The following is a 12,562-nucleotide window of genomic DNA, read 5'->3' on the forward strand; positions in this document are numbered from 1 at the left end:
CGGGCGGGGAGTGCTGCTGTGCCTATGGGCAATGTGTGTAGTTCGGCGGGTGCGCATGTCGGCATGTATGTGTGCGGGTATGTGTCCCCGTTGTGTATGTGTGTGTGTAGGGGGTGTGTATATGTGCATGTTGGGGGTGTGTGCATGTCGGGGGGCGTGTATGTGCATGTCGGAGTGGGGGTGGGGAGGGGGTTCGTACCACCTCTGGGGGGTGGCAGGGGGGTGGAGGGTGTGGGGGGAGGACTCGGGGGGCAGTGGGGGGTGGGGGAGACCCCTATCAGTGCCAGGGAAGGAATTCCCTGGCCCCGATAGTGCCTACCGCCATGGTTCGCATGGCGGTTCCCGAACACCAGAAACCGCGGCGGTGAGCAGGGTCATGATACCGTTGGCGGTCTTGGGTCGACCGCCGGACCGGAGTGCGCAGACTCCAGCCCGTCGGTCATGACCGGCGTGGCTGTCGGAGTGGGGAAGTGGCGGTCGGTCGCGGCGGTGACCGCCGCGGTCAGAATGCCATTTTTAATACCGCCGGTCTGTTCGCGGTCCGACCGCCGCCTCTCCGCCGACCGCCAAGGTCAGAATGAGGGCCTAAGTCTCTTCCTACAACTAGTTGTAACTGTTGTCCAAACCTTACCGGCTTACTAGCAGTACCTCACCAGAAACACAATAGTAAGAGGTGATTTGTAGCAGTCGCTTACGCATGGACTCAAAGTAAGATCTCTCAGGGTTGTCGTGGTTAAACGGAAATTACCCTTTTCTCACAGATTTATTATGTCTCATACAAACAAAGGCAAAAACACAGATGCAGTGAAGTTAAAATAGTTTTTATTCAACATAACTGCAATTTGCGATGTTACATGAACTGCAATGATTAGGATAATGAATATACCAAGCAACAGTATTGTGAAGAGGAGAGTCATTGTTATAAAGACCCCCACCATTATGCAATATATGAAAGGAATATATGTATATGTAGAAAATAGAATAAGCCCTAATACCCTGAATAGAGTAAGTCTAACCTCCTACCTAAAAAAGGAGAGCTGGGTTCGTTAAACCTAATCTGCCAAAGCCGTGTCCATGAGAGGAGCCCCCAACCCTCGTTACCTTGGAATGAGGTCTCTATCTCAGACTCCGCAGGGACACGAAGACTGGATCAGCGTCAAGATGACTGCAGCATCGGTATCAGCGATGGTGGCGATGCCCTCTGGTCGGAATCTCTCTGATTATCTGTCTAAAAGTGTGTTGTATTTATACAGATCTACAAGGTCCTTTGACATAAGTGTTATTTATAACAATAGATAACAGGCATGCTTGGGACGGCAATTAATATCAACAATCCCTCGAAAGTATAGAGAGGGAAAATCCCTAAGTGTGAATACCTACTGTATGTTTGTCTTTTGTGCTTGATCTTGACGCCTTGGCGCAGTGACACTGATAATAGAACCCATAACAAGTGGCCTAACTATAAACAAGGCCGCCATCTTAACGGAAATAAATAATTAAATGGACTAAGACAGAGCAAGCTAAGTAGGCTAAAAGTCACTGGGTGACGGGGGCACGAGTTTACAAGCCTATGGCTAAGCCAACTCCTGTTATCCCGGTAAAACAAACTAGGATTCACTACAGTACAACATAAAAGGTACAAAAAAACGTAAAGTGCAAGGTGCCTTGGGCGAAAACAGTTTTTCAATGTTGTAGACTAATCGTTAATTGATGGAAAAGTAATTAAACAATAAAAAAAATTAAGTTTAAAATGGGTTAAAAGAAACCTTTAGCGAGAATTATGAACAGCAGTAAGATACGGCTGTACCCCTTCGGTAACCAGTGTCAGTTGATTCATAATGACACTTGGCTTGGTCATTTCCCTTAAGAGCCTTTTGTTGCTAAGATGGAATAGACATAGATTTTTAAAGCCTTTTCTCCCAACATCTAAAAAACATCAGACGTATCAAAGAATTCAGAATGGCCAAGGTTTGCACAAATGAGTTTCACATACTAGAGCCACGGGAAAGTGCCACAATAAGTTAATTTCAACAAGTCATCCCGAATCATGTGGTTCAAAATGGTAAAATCATCAGTCCAGCTTATGCTACAGTAAATGAGGCTGTATATCAGTCAAATCAGCTAAAAAAGGTGCTTCTAGTTCAGTCTGACAAAGCCAACTAGAGCATCTACTAGGGAAATCTGGAAGTTTCCTAAAAAAAAAAGGCATTCTCTAGTTTTTGAAGGCCAGGGCCATTTTTAAGTCTTCAGAGTCCTGCTCTGTAGAGAGCTATAGAAACACATTTGGAGTTGTTAATTGTTAGCATCTCTCTAACCGGTTTGCCCCTTTTAAGCAAACTTGAATAGAGCACAAATAGATTTATTAAAGTCCTGTGACCTATTTTGTATGACAGGGGTCCATGAGCCACAATCATCGAATAAAATGCCTAGATAGCACAAGGTTGAAGTCAAACTTAGTGTAACATTATTAATCTTAAAATCGTGACTCTTTTGCTTATGACCACCACATTTCATAACAAAAGTTTTCCCTTTGTGGACAGGTAGGCCAAGGTCAGTCATAAAGTTTGCAAAACCATTGAGTAGCTGCTGCAGACGCCCTAGGGGTGCGAGACAAAAGCACAGCATCATTAAAGTAGAGGCAACAAGGGATCTGTCTGTTGCCAATTTGGGGGTCCACAACAAATGCTACACACGGTTGTCTCCAAGCTATTAATATAGAGTGTAAATAAAAATGGAACCAAGACATAACCTTGCCTGACCCTCTCCCCCCCAGTCCCCAATTGAAAGGTGCCTGTGCATTCTCGCTTGATGCCATTCTGTACTCTAGCCTTACAATCAGATATAGGACTCTTAGAAAAGCAATATTCTGAGGGTCCACTCCCAAAGCCTGTAGAATGCTCAATAATTTGTTATGTAAGACACCATCAAAGGCACTTGTGATGTCTACAAAAGCTAAAAAAGAGCCTCCCCCTCTTCCGAACAGTATAGTTACCAGTAGGTAAATTCAAGTTAAGGCTTGTTTCGATAGTCCGTAAACCCTTCCAAAATCCGTATTGGATATCCGAAAATACATTATTGTGCTCGGCCGACTTCTCCAGCTTTTCAATAGAATTCTCCCATTCACCTTAATTGTGGAATCGAGGAGTGATATAGGGCAGAAGCAGGTAAGATCTGAACAGTAGCCCTTCTTAAAATTGAGGACCATTATGGCCTCTGACCAAGTTACAAAAAACCAGCATAACAACTGCCCCGTAATACTCTAGTTATAATATGGACCCACAGTAAGATATTAACTCTAAATAGATCAATTGGAATGCCATGTGGGCCCGGATGACATTCATAGTGATATTTTAATGGCAATATTCTAATGCATGCATGGTAATATTCTGAAGTTTATGTTACTCATGCTGGACATTGGTTGTTCAAGGCAAGTAATTGTTTCTTCTTTCATATTCTATGTAATCACGCTGCAGTAACCGTAGTGGAGTATCTGAGTCCAATTAAATGCTGTATCAACAGACAAGATATCCTACAGATTTATCTGGGCCACCTATCACTTTGTGCGTGGATGAGCATTAACATTTATACATCACTTGAGCTTTGCTTATGTTCTTGTTACTGGGTAGAAACATCTTAAGTAACAACTTAAGTAATGTAATACAACATGAGAAGCAAACTATGTGTGAACGATTGAGTTACAGTGGTTTAAGCAGTGGATGAGTTGTTATATTGTGTATTCTATAAATTAATTATGTCCATGTATATTCTATGAACATGTGAGAAAAAATATAGTTCCTGTGATCTGTGTTATGTTCCCTCCAGGGGTGAATATGCTTGGGGCTTTGAACATGGTTTTGAGAGAGGCTTTTAGAAAGCCTTTGCTTTTGATGTGTCTGCCCCAGATCTACCTTTCACTGCATTCAAACCAGGTTAAAATCTCCAGTTCAAATTATGTCTCCCTTCATAAGGCCTGCCTTGGTTCTGAGAAAGGTTATTAGGTATTTTTCATGGCCATAATTGGGCACATGTAGTGTTGCTAACAGGACCTACATTGACAGCATTGATTTCATGACCGTAACATAGCTCCCCTCTTTACGTTTCCTTTTCACCATATGTACAAACCTTAGCGATTGGCAAAGAAAGAGAGCCCTCCATTCAGTTTTGTGGGGTTACAATGGTTATTAGATTCCTTTTATGTTTAAGGCAAAGATTGTCATGTCCCTTCAGGTGCTTCTTTTGAATGGTTATGATATCCTATTGTTCCTCCTCCAGAGAGTGCTATACCTTAACCCTCTTAAGTGAGTGCCTATGGCATTAAGAGATACCCTTCTAACCATTCTATGGAGTCTCAATGTGAGCACATCCGTGCATCACAGGAAGGACTATCTGCTATAGCACAAGCCTTTGCCCCGCACTGACAAGGGACAGTTTTACTGAGTGTCTCTCTAAATTTTTTTTAGCTGATGTATTCCCTTATGCCCTCCCTCACAATTGTCCCTAAACAATTGAAGTTTAACCCCTTTAGTGCTGGGCCTCACAAGTGCTAAGCCTTTTTAAAAAAATGTTTTTTTTGCTATTTTGTGTATGTCACACTTAGACCTCCATAAATTTTTGTCCACATATGGTATCCTCACGAAAATTGTGTCCTTTTTTCCCAGCATCCTAAAGATACCAAGGGTAAAGTACCGTGCAAAGGGGATAAGAAATTTGGCACAATGTAGCTAACTTTTGAGTCATTTGGGAAAAAAAGTGCTCTGAATAAAAGTGTCTATTTTTTTCCCCTAAAAATTGCATGAACAAATGGTTTGCATTGCTAAAGTCACAATTTGACCAGCATTTGAGAACATAAATCAAAAAACTTCATTTGTTTACCACAATTTTCTCATTTTTCGAAGAGATAGCCCTTTTTTCCTATTTTTTGTGCTCTCAACCTACTGTCAGTTTGTGGTGGAAACCAATGTGAAACCGAGGGATGAACCAGGAGAGCTATAAATTTCTGAAAAGTAGACAGAATCTTGAATTCAGCAAGGGGGTCATAGGTGTACATCCCTCAAGGTTTTTCCAAAGAAACCTTCTGTTAAAATAAAGAAATATTGAAAATGAGTAGGAAAAAAGGCCATTCGTGACAATTGTTTCATCTGTAACATTTATTACGATGGACAATTTACAAAAGCTTTATATCACCATTACATCTGTCTGACCCTTCTGGTTGTGGGGGTGTATAGGGTTTGTAGGTTTCCCAAGAACCAGAGGTACTCAGAGCTAACAACTGAACTGCATCGTAGAATTATATTTCATTGTGTACCGAATATAGACCAGTTCATATGGTGAAATATTTAGAGAGAAAAATGGGTATTAAGGAAAGCCAAGTATTTCTGAAATTGGCACAAGATATGAAGTTGAGGAGCAGTGGTCATTTGTACATGTAGGGATTTGTGGGTACCACTACTAGCATGTGATTCAGAGAACATTTTACAAAATGCCTTCTTTCTTAAACATTGCTTACATTTGGAAGGCACAAATGCAGCAAAATCCAATTGGTAATAACAAATGTCCTGCTTTTCTATATTTCCACATACAGTCCGATAAAATTGGTACCTCACTTGTGTGGGTAGGCCTAGTGCCTGTGACAGGAAACAGAACAAATTCAGTATGAATGTATCACATTTTTTCACTGAAAACTGACCCATTTTTTCCAATATGGTTAGCTGTGAATATTTGGCCCTTGCTTAGGTGGCACCTATGGAATCCTATCAAAATCTGCACATTTTTTTAATTTAGACAACCAGGAGAGTTCAAAAGTGCCTGACTTACATGACTTTCACTAGCTACTTTTACCCAGAACCCTTTGTAACAGTAAGAAACAAACATTTTTCTCACATTTCAGTGACGGAAAGTTCTGGGATCTGCGGAGAACTGCAGTTTCCTACTCCTCTATGAGTTCCCACACATCTCCCTATAAGAACTCTACCCCACTTGTGTGGGTGAGCCGTGAGACCATGACATAAAAGGCGCCATGTTAAGAGATAAGCAATATGGGTAGCTGTGGCATTTGGGACTGTGCTGTGAAGCCACCCATGCAAACCTACAAACCACAGACATATTTGAAAACTAGACAACCAGGGGATTCCAGAGCAGTGTACCTTTCATGGATCCCTAAATATTTCTTACCCACAATGACCTGCAAACCTCAAACTTTGCCTGACATCATGAATTATCCTTATATTTCTATAATGGAAACATCCGGAATCCACACAAATCCACAAAGTTCTACCACCCAGCTATTACCTCTCTTTTGCCGATAAAAACGCTGCCCACTTGTGGGGCTGGTCCTAGTGCTTGCAACAGAAATGGATCAAACCGAGGTCAAAGGGGGGGCAGCATTACATTTTGATGGACAGAGAAGTCTCTGTCGGCCTCGCAGAGGACTCAACATCTGCCATGCAGAGGCTACACCACCAACCCAATTTAGAAATGACTGCCAAGCTGGTGAGGTCGTATTTGGCCAATATTTCCCACTAGAGTGGGAGAGAGTAGTCACTTGCTGCTCGCCGCCTTGGTAGGCATTCTGTGATATCAGCATGCCTTGCAACGCATTTAATTCACAAACAGGATAAAGAGGGATGGGGGCTGAGGTGAAAGTGATTTTTTAAGCCCTCCCCAATGTCAGCCAATGGCTGACAGATGCACTAGGGAGGAGGTTGACACCCCTATCAAAGGGCTTAAAACAGGTAAAAGGCAATTGAAAAGTAAACAACGTAAGCAGGTATTGAATTCAACATTAAAGAGTGATTTTCCCAGGCAGAGGAGAACATGGTGGAAAAGAGGATAGCTTGTCAATGAGCACTGAAAATGTATGGCCATCTTATAGACTCTGTGCATGCCCTCCTCCAGCAAGAACACTCAAGAGTAACACAAAGAAGTAGTAGATTCAAGGAAGGCTATCTTCCCTACCTCCCTGCCAATGTTTGGAAATAGCCTTGGGGAAACGATCTTGCTTTGAGAGGAAACTGAAGCAAAGCTTGCACCAGCTTTCCCTTTCCAGGGGTTGTGCCACCAGTAAGGTGAGAAATTAATGAACTAGCCCAGTCGGTAGCTCCTGCACCTGCTTGAAAGGAGGGTTTTATACGCCATCTCCACTTTCCTCAATGCACCTTCTTATTTCATGTCTCTGTTACGCTTTAGAAGTGGACCATAGTACTTGTGGGTCTTCCACAGTTGCGTCCTCCTTCGATGTCACCACTTGATTATTTGTGCTATGTTTATCTTTGAGGTGGTACAAATATCTACACAATATTGACATGTTACCCCCTTTTTCTGCCTGATGTCAGTGTGTTTGACTGTGTTCATTGGGATACTGCTAACCAGGACCCCAGTGATTATGCTGTCTCCCCAAAACTCTATTTCTTTCACAACTGGCACACTGATAGCCCATTATAAGTCCCTAGTATATGGTACCCAGGGCATTGGGGCTCCAGGAGATCCCTATGGGCTACAGCATATATTTGTCTGTTTATTATTCATTTATATATATATATATATGTTCAATGGCATGTGTAGCTGCAGATACACATGCTGTGCACATCCTGCCATCTAGTGTTGGGCTCGGAGGGATACAAGTTGTTTTTCTTCGAAGAAGTCTTTTCGAGTCACAAGATCGAGGGACTCCTCCCCTTTCGGCTCCATTGCGCATGGGCGTCGAGTCCATCTTAGATTGTTTTCTTTCCACCATCGGGTTCGGATGTGTTCCTCTTTGCTCCGTGTTTCGGTTCGGAAAGTTAGTTAAATCTCGGAAAATTTGACGGTATTGTTTGCGTTCGGTATCGACACCGAATTTTGAAGAGCTCCGGTGGCCCTTCGGGGTTTTTGATTCCCCGGCGGGGCCTGGTCGGCCCGACCTCGTGCGTCTTCAAGGCTAATGGAACGGCCCCTATTCCGCTTCTGCCCCAAATGTCACAACAAGTATCCTTACACAGATCAGCATCTGGTCTGTAATTTGTGTTTGTCTCCCGAACACAAAGAGGATACCTGTGAGGCCTGTCGAGCGTTTCGGTCGAGGAAAACGCTAAGAGACCGAAGAGCAAGAAGACTACAAATGGCGTCGGCAGGACAACAACACTTGGAAGAAGAAGAAACCTTCTCCATCGCGGATTCGGACGAGGTCGATCCCGAACAGACGCCGAGAACCCTGAGTAAGATGTCACAGCCCAAAACTCACTGAAAATTCACAAAAGCCCAGGGGACGCCATCGCCAACAGGCCATGGCTTAACCCGAAAATTAGGTGACCGACCATCGGCACTGAAAAAGGGCACGCATGTGTCGAAGTCATCCGACTCCGGTCGAGATACCGGCACAGAAAAGACTCGACACCGGGTCAGAGCAATCTCGACACCGAGAGGGCGGCACCGAAATGAGTCGGCACCGAGAGATCGGTACACCGAAAGCCCAAAAAGTGTCTTCGGAGCCGAAAAAGACGGTCGAAAAGGTTTCAATACTGAAACATCCGGCCTCGGAACCGAAACCAAGTTCCTACACCGAGGAACAGGGCCTGTCCTCACAGATGCAAGGACACAGATTCAGACAGGAGCTAGAGGCAGGGGAGCCAGATTACACTCAAAGGAGGCTCCACATCCAAAAGGACACAGGGAAAATCAGCACTCTCCCTCCAATCCGAATTAAAAGGAAACTTGCCTTCCAAGAGAAAGACAAGCAACCACAAACAAAAGTGGCAAGACAAATAACTCCGCCGCCATCTCCACAACGCTCACCACAACCATCACCGGTAGCCACTCCACCAATGATGCAGTCTCCAACTCATACAGGAATGAGTCAAGATGATCCTGACGCATGGGATCTTTATGATGCGCCTGTATCAGATAACAGCCCGACTGTTATCCAGCGAGACCGTCACCACCTGAGGACAGTACTGCCTACACACAGGTGGTGTCAAGCGCAGCTGCGTTTCACAATGTCACCCTGCACGCAGAACCAATAGAAGATGACTTTCTGTTTAATACACTATCGTCCACACATAGCCAGTACTAGAGTCTCCCTATGTTACCGGGAATGCTGAAACACTCAAAACAAGTGTTTCAGGAGCCTGTGAAAGGCAGGGCCATTACTCCACGTGTGGAGAAAAAGTACAAACCGCCACCAACAGACCCTGTGTACATCACGCAGCAATTAACACCAGACTCTGTGGTAGTAGGGGCAGCTCGCAAAGGAGCAAACTCACACACCTCAGGAGATGCACCACCTCCAGACAAGGAAAGTCGCAAGTTCGACGCAGCGGGGAAAAGGGTTGCAGCACAGGCAGCCAGCCAATGGCGCATTGCCAACTCACAGGCCTTGCTGGCTAGATATGATAGGGCTCATTGGGACGAAATGCAACATTTCATAGAACACCTACCCAAAGAGTTCCAAAAGAGGGCACAACAAGTGGTGGAAGAAGGCCAGAGTATCTCTAACAATCAGATACGGTCAGCAATGGATGCAGCCAACACAGCTGCTAGGACTGTAAATACAGCAGTCACCATACGGAGAAACACATGGCTATGCACCTCAGGATTCAAGCCGGAAATTCAACAAGCGGTGCTGAATATGCCCTTTAACGAACAGCAGTTGTTTGGGCTGGAGGTGGACACTGCTATCAAAAAACTTAAAAAGGACACAGATACGGCCAAAGCCATGGGCGCACTCTACTCCCCACAGAGCAGAGGCACATTTTGTAAATCACAGTTTAGAGGGGGATTTCGGGCCCAGAGCACAGAACCCTCAACCTCACAAACAAGACCCACTTACCAGAGTCAATATCAGCAGGGACGTTTTTGGGGACAATACAGAGGGGGACAATTCCCAATGAATAGAGGGAAGTTCCAGAGGCCCAAAACTCCGCAAAATAAACAGTGACTTCAGCGTCACAAATCCCCAACACATAACACCAGTGGGGGGGAGTCTAACCAATTTTTACAAAAACTGGGAAGAAATAACAACAGACACTTGGGTCCTAGCCATTATCCAACATGGTTATTGCATAGAATTTCTACAATTCCCTCCAAATGTCCCACCGAAAACACACAACATGTCGAAACAACACATGGATCTTCTACAACTGGAAGTCCAAGCGTTGTTGAAAAAAGATGCAATAGAGCTAGTACCAATTCATCAGAAAGGAACAGGAGTTTACTCCCTGTACTTTCTCATACCCAAAAAAGACAAAACTCTAAGACCTATCCTAGATCTCAGAACATTAAACATCTACATCAAATCAGATCAGTTTCACATGGTGACACTGCAAGACGTGATCCCATTACACAAACAACAAGACTACATGACAACACTAGACCTCGAGGATGCGTATTTCCATATACCTATACATCCTTCACACAGAAAGTACTTAAGGTTTGTAATCCAAGGGGTACATTACCAGTTCAAAGTGTTGCCATTCGGGATAACAACAGCGCCAAGAGTTTTTACAAAATGCCTGGCTATAGTGGCAGCTCATATCAGAAGGCAGCAAATACATGTGTTCCCGTACCTAGACGATTGTTTAATCAAAACCAATACGCAAGAATGATGTTCACAACACACAAAATATGCCATAGAAACCCTTCACAAGCTAGGTTTCTCACTCAACTACAACAAATCAGACCTACAGCCGTGTCAAATACAACAGTACTTATCACTAGAACAATCAACACAACAAAAGGGATTGCCACTCCAAGTCCACGAAGGGTACAGGCATTCCAAAACGTAATACAAGCCATGCACCCAAAACAAAAGTTACAGGTAAAATTAGTGATGAAGCTACTAGGCATGATGTCCTCATGCATAGCCATTGTCCCAAACGCAAGATTACACATTCGGCCCTTACAACAGTGCCTAGCATCACAACGGTCACAAGCACAGGGTCAACTTCAAGATTTAGTGTTGATAGACCGCCAAACATACACCTCACTTCAATGGTGGAACACTATAAACTTAAACAGAGGGCGGCCTTTTCAAGACCCAGTGCCTCAATACGTAATCACAACAGATGCTTCCATGATAGGGTGGGGAGCACACCTCAACCAACACAGCATCCAAGGACAATGGGACACTCAGCAGAGACAGCTTCACATAAATCACTTAGAACTACTAGCAGTATTTCTAGCGCTGAAAGCATTTCAACCGATAATAACCCACAAACACATTCTTGTCAAAACAGACAACATGACAACAATGTATTATCTGAACAAACAGGGAGGTACACACTCAACACAGTTGTGTCTCTTAGCACAGAAAATATGGCATTGGGCGATTCACAACCACATTCGCCTAATAGCGCAGTTCATACCAGGAATTCAAAACCAGTTAGACGACAATCTCTCTCGGGATCACCAACAGATCCACGAATGGGAAATTTAGCCCCAAATACTAAATACTTACTTCCAAAGATGGGGAGCACCGCAAATAGACCTATTTGCAACAAAAGAAAACGCAAAATGCCAAAACTTCGCATCCAGGTACCCACAGGCTCACTCTCAAGGCAATGCGTTATGGATGAGTTGGTCAGGGATATTTGCATACGCTTTTCCCTCTCTCCCACTCCTTCCATATCTAGTAAACAAATTGAGTCAAAACAAACTCAAACTCATACTAATAGCACCAACTTGGGCACAACAACCTTGGTACACAACACTACTAGACCTCTCAGTAGTGCCTCATATCAAACTGCCAAACAGACCAGATCTGTTAACTCAACACAAACAACAGATCAGACACCCGAATCCAGCATCGCTGAATCTAGCAATTTGGCTCCTGAAATCTTAGAATTCGGACACCTAGACCTTACACAAGAATGTATGGAGGTCATAAAACAAGCTAGAAAACCAACCACAAGACATTGCTACGCTAATAAGTGGAAAAGATTTGTTTATTACTGCCATAATAATCAAATTCAACCATTACACGCATCAGCTAAAAACATCGTAAGCTACCTACTACACTTACAAAAGTCAAAGTTAGCTTTTTCATCCATTAAAATACATCTTACTGCAATTTCAGCTTATCTACAAATTACACACTCAACTTCATTATTCACAAGCTCAGTCATAAAAGCATTTATGGAGGGTCTGAAAAGAATTATCCCACCAAGAACACCACCAGTCCTTCGTGGAACCTCAACATTGTATTAACATGACTCATGGGTCCACCTTTTGAACCCATGCACTCATGTGAGATACAATACTTAACATGGAAAGTAGCATTTCTAATAGCCATCACATCTCTAAGAAGAGTAAGTGAAATACAAGCCTTTACCATACAAGAACCCTTTATTCAAATACACAAGCATAAAGTAGTTCTAAGAACAAATCCTAAATTCTTACGTAAGGTCATATCACTGTTCCACTTAAATCAAACAGTGGAACTCCCAGTGTTTTTTCCAGAACCAGATTCTGTAGCTGAGAGAGCATTACATACAATAGACATCAAGAGGGTACTAATGTACTACATAGATAAAACAAAACAGATTCGCAAGACAAAACAATTGTTCGTTGCTTTCCAAAAACCTCATACAGG

The sequence above is a fragment of the Pleurodeles waltl genome, chromosome 4_1 (genome assembly GCF_031143425.1).
Source record: "Pleurodeles waltl isolate 20211129_DDA chromosome 4_1, aPleWal1.hap1.20221129, whole genome shotgun sequence".
NCBI lineage: Eukaryota > Metazoa > Chordata > Amphibia > Caudata > Salamandridae > Pleurodeles > Pleurodeles waltl.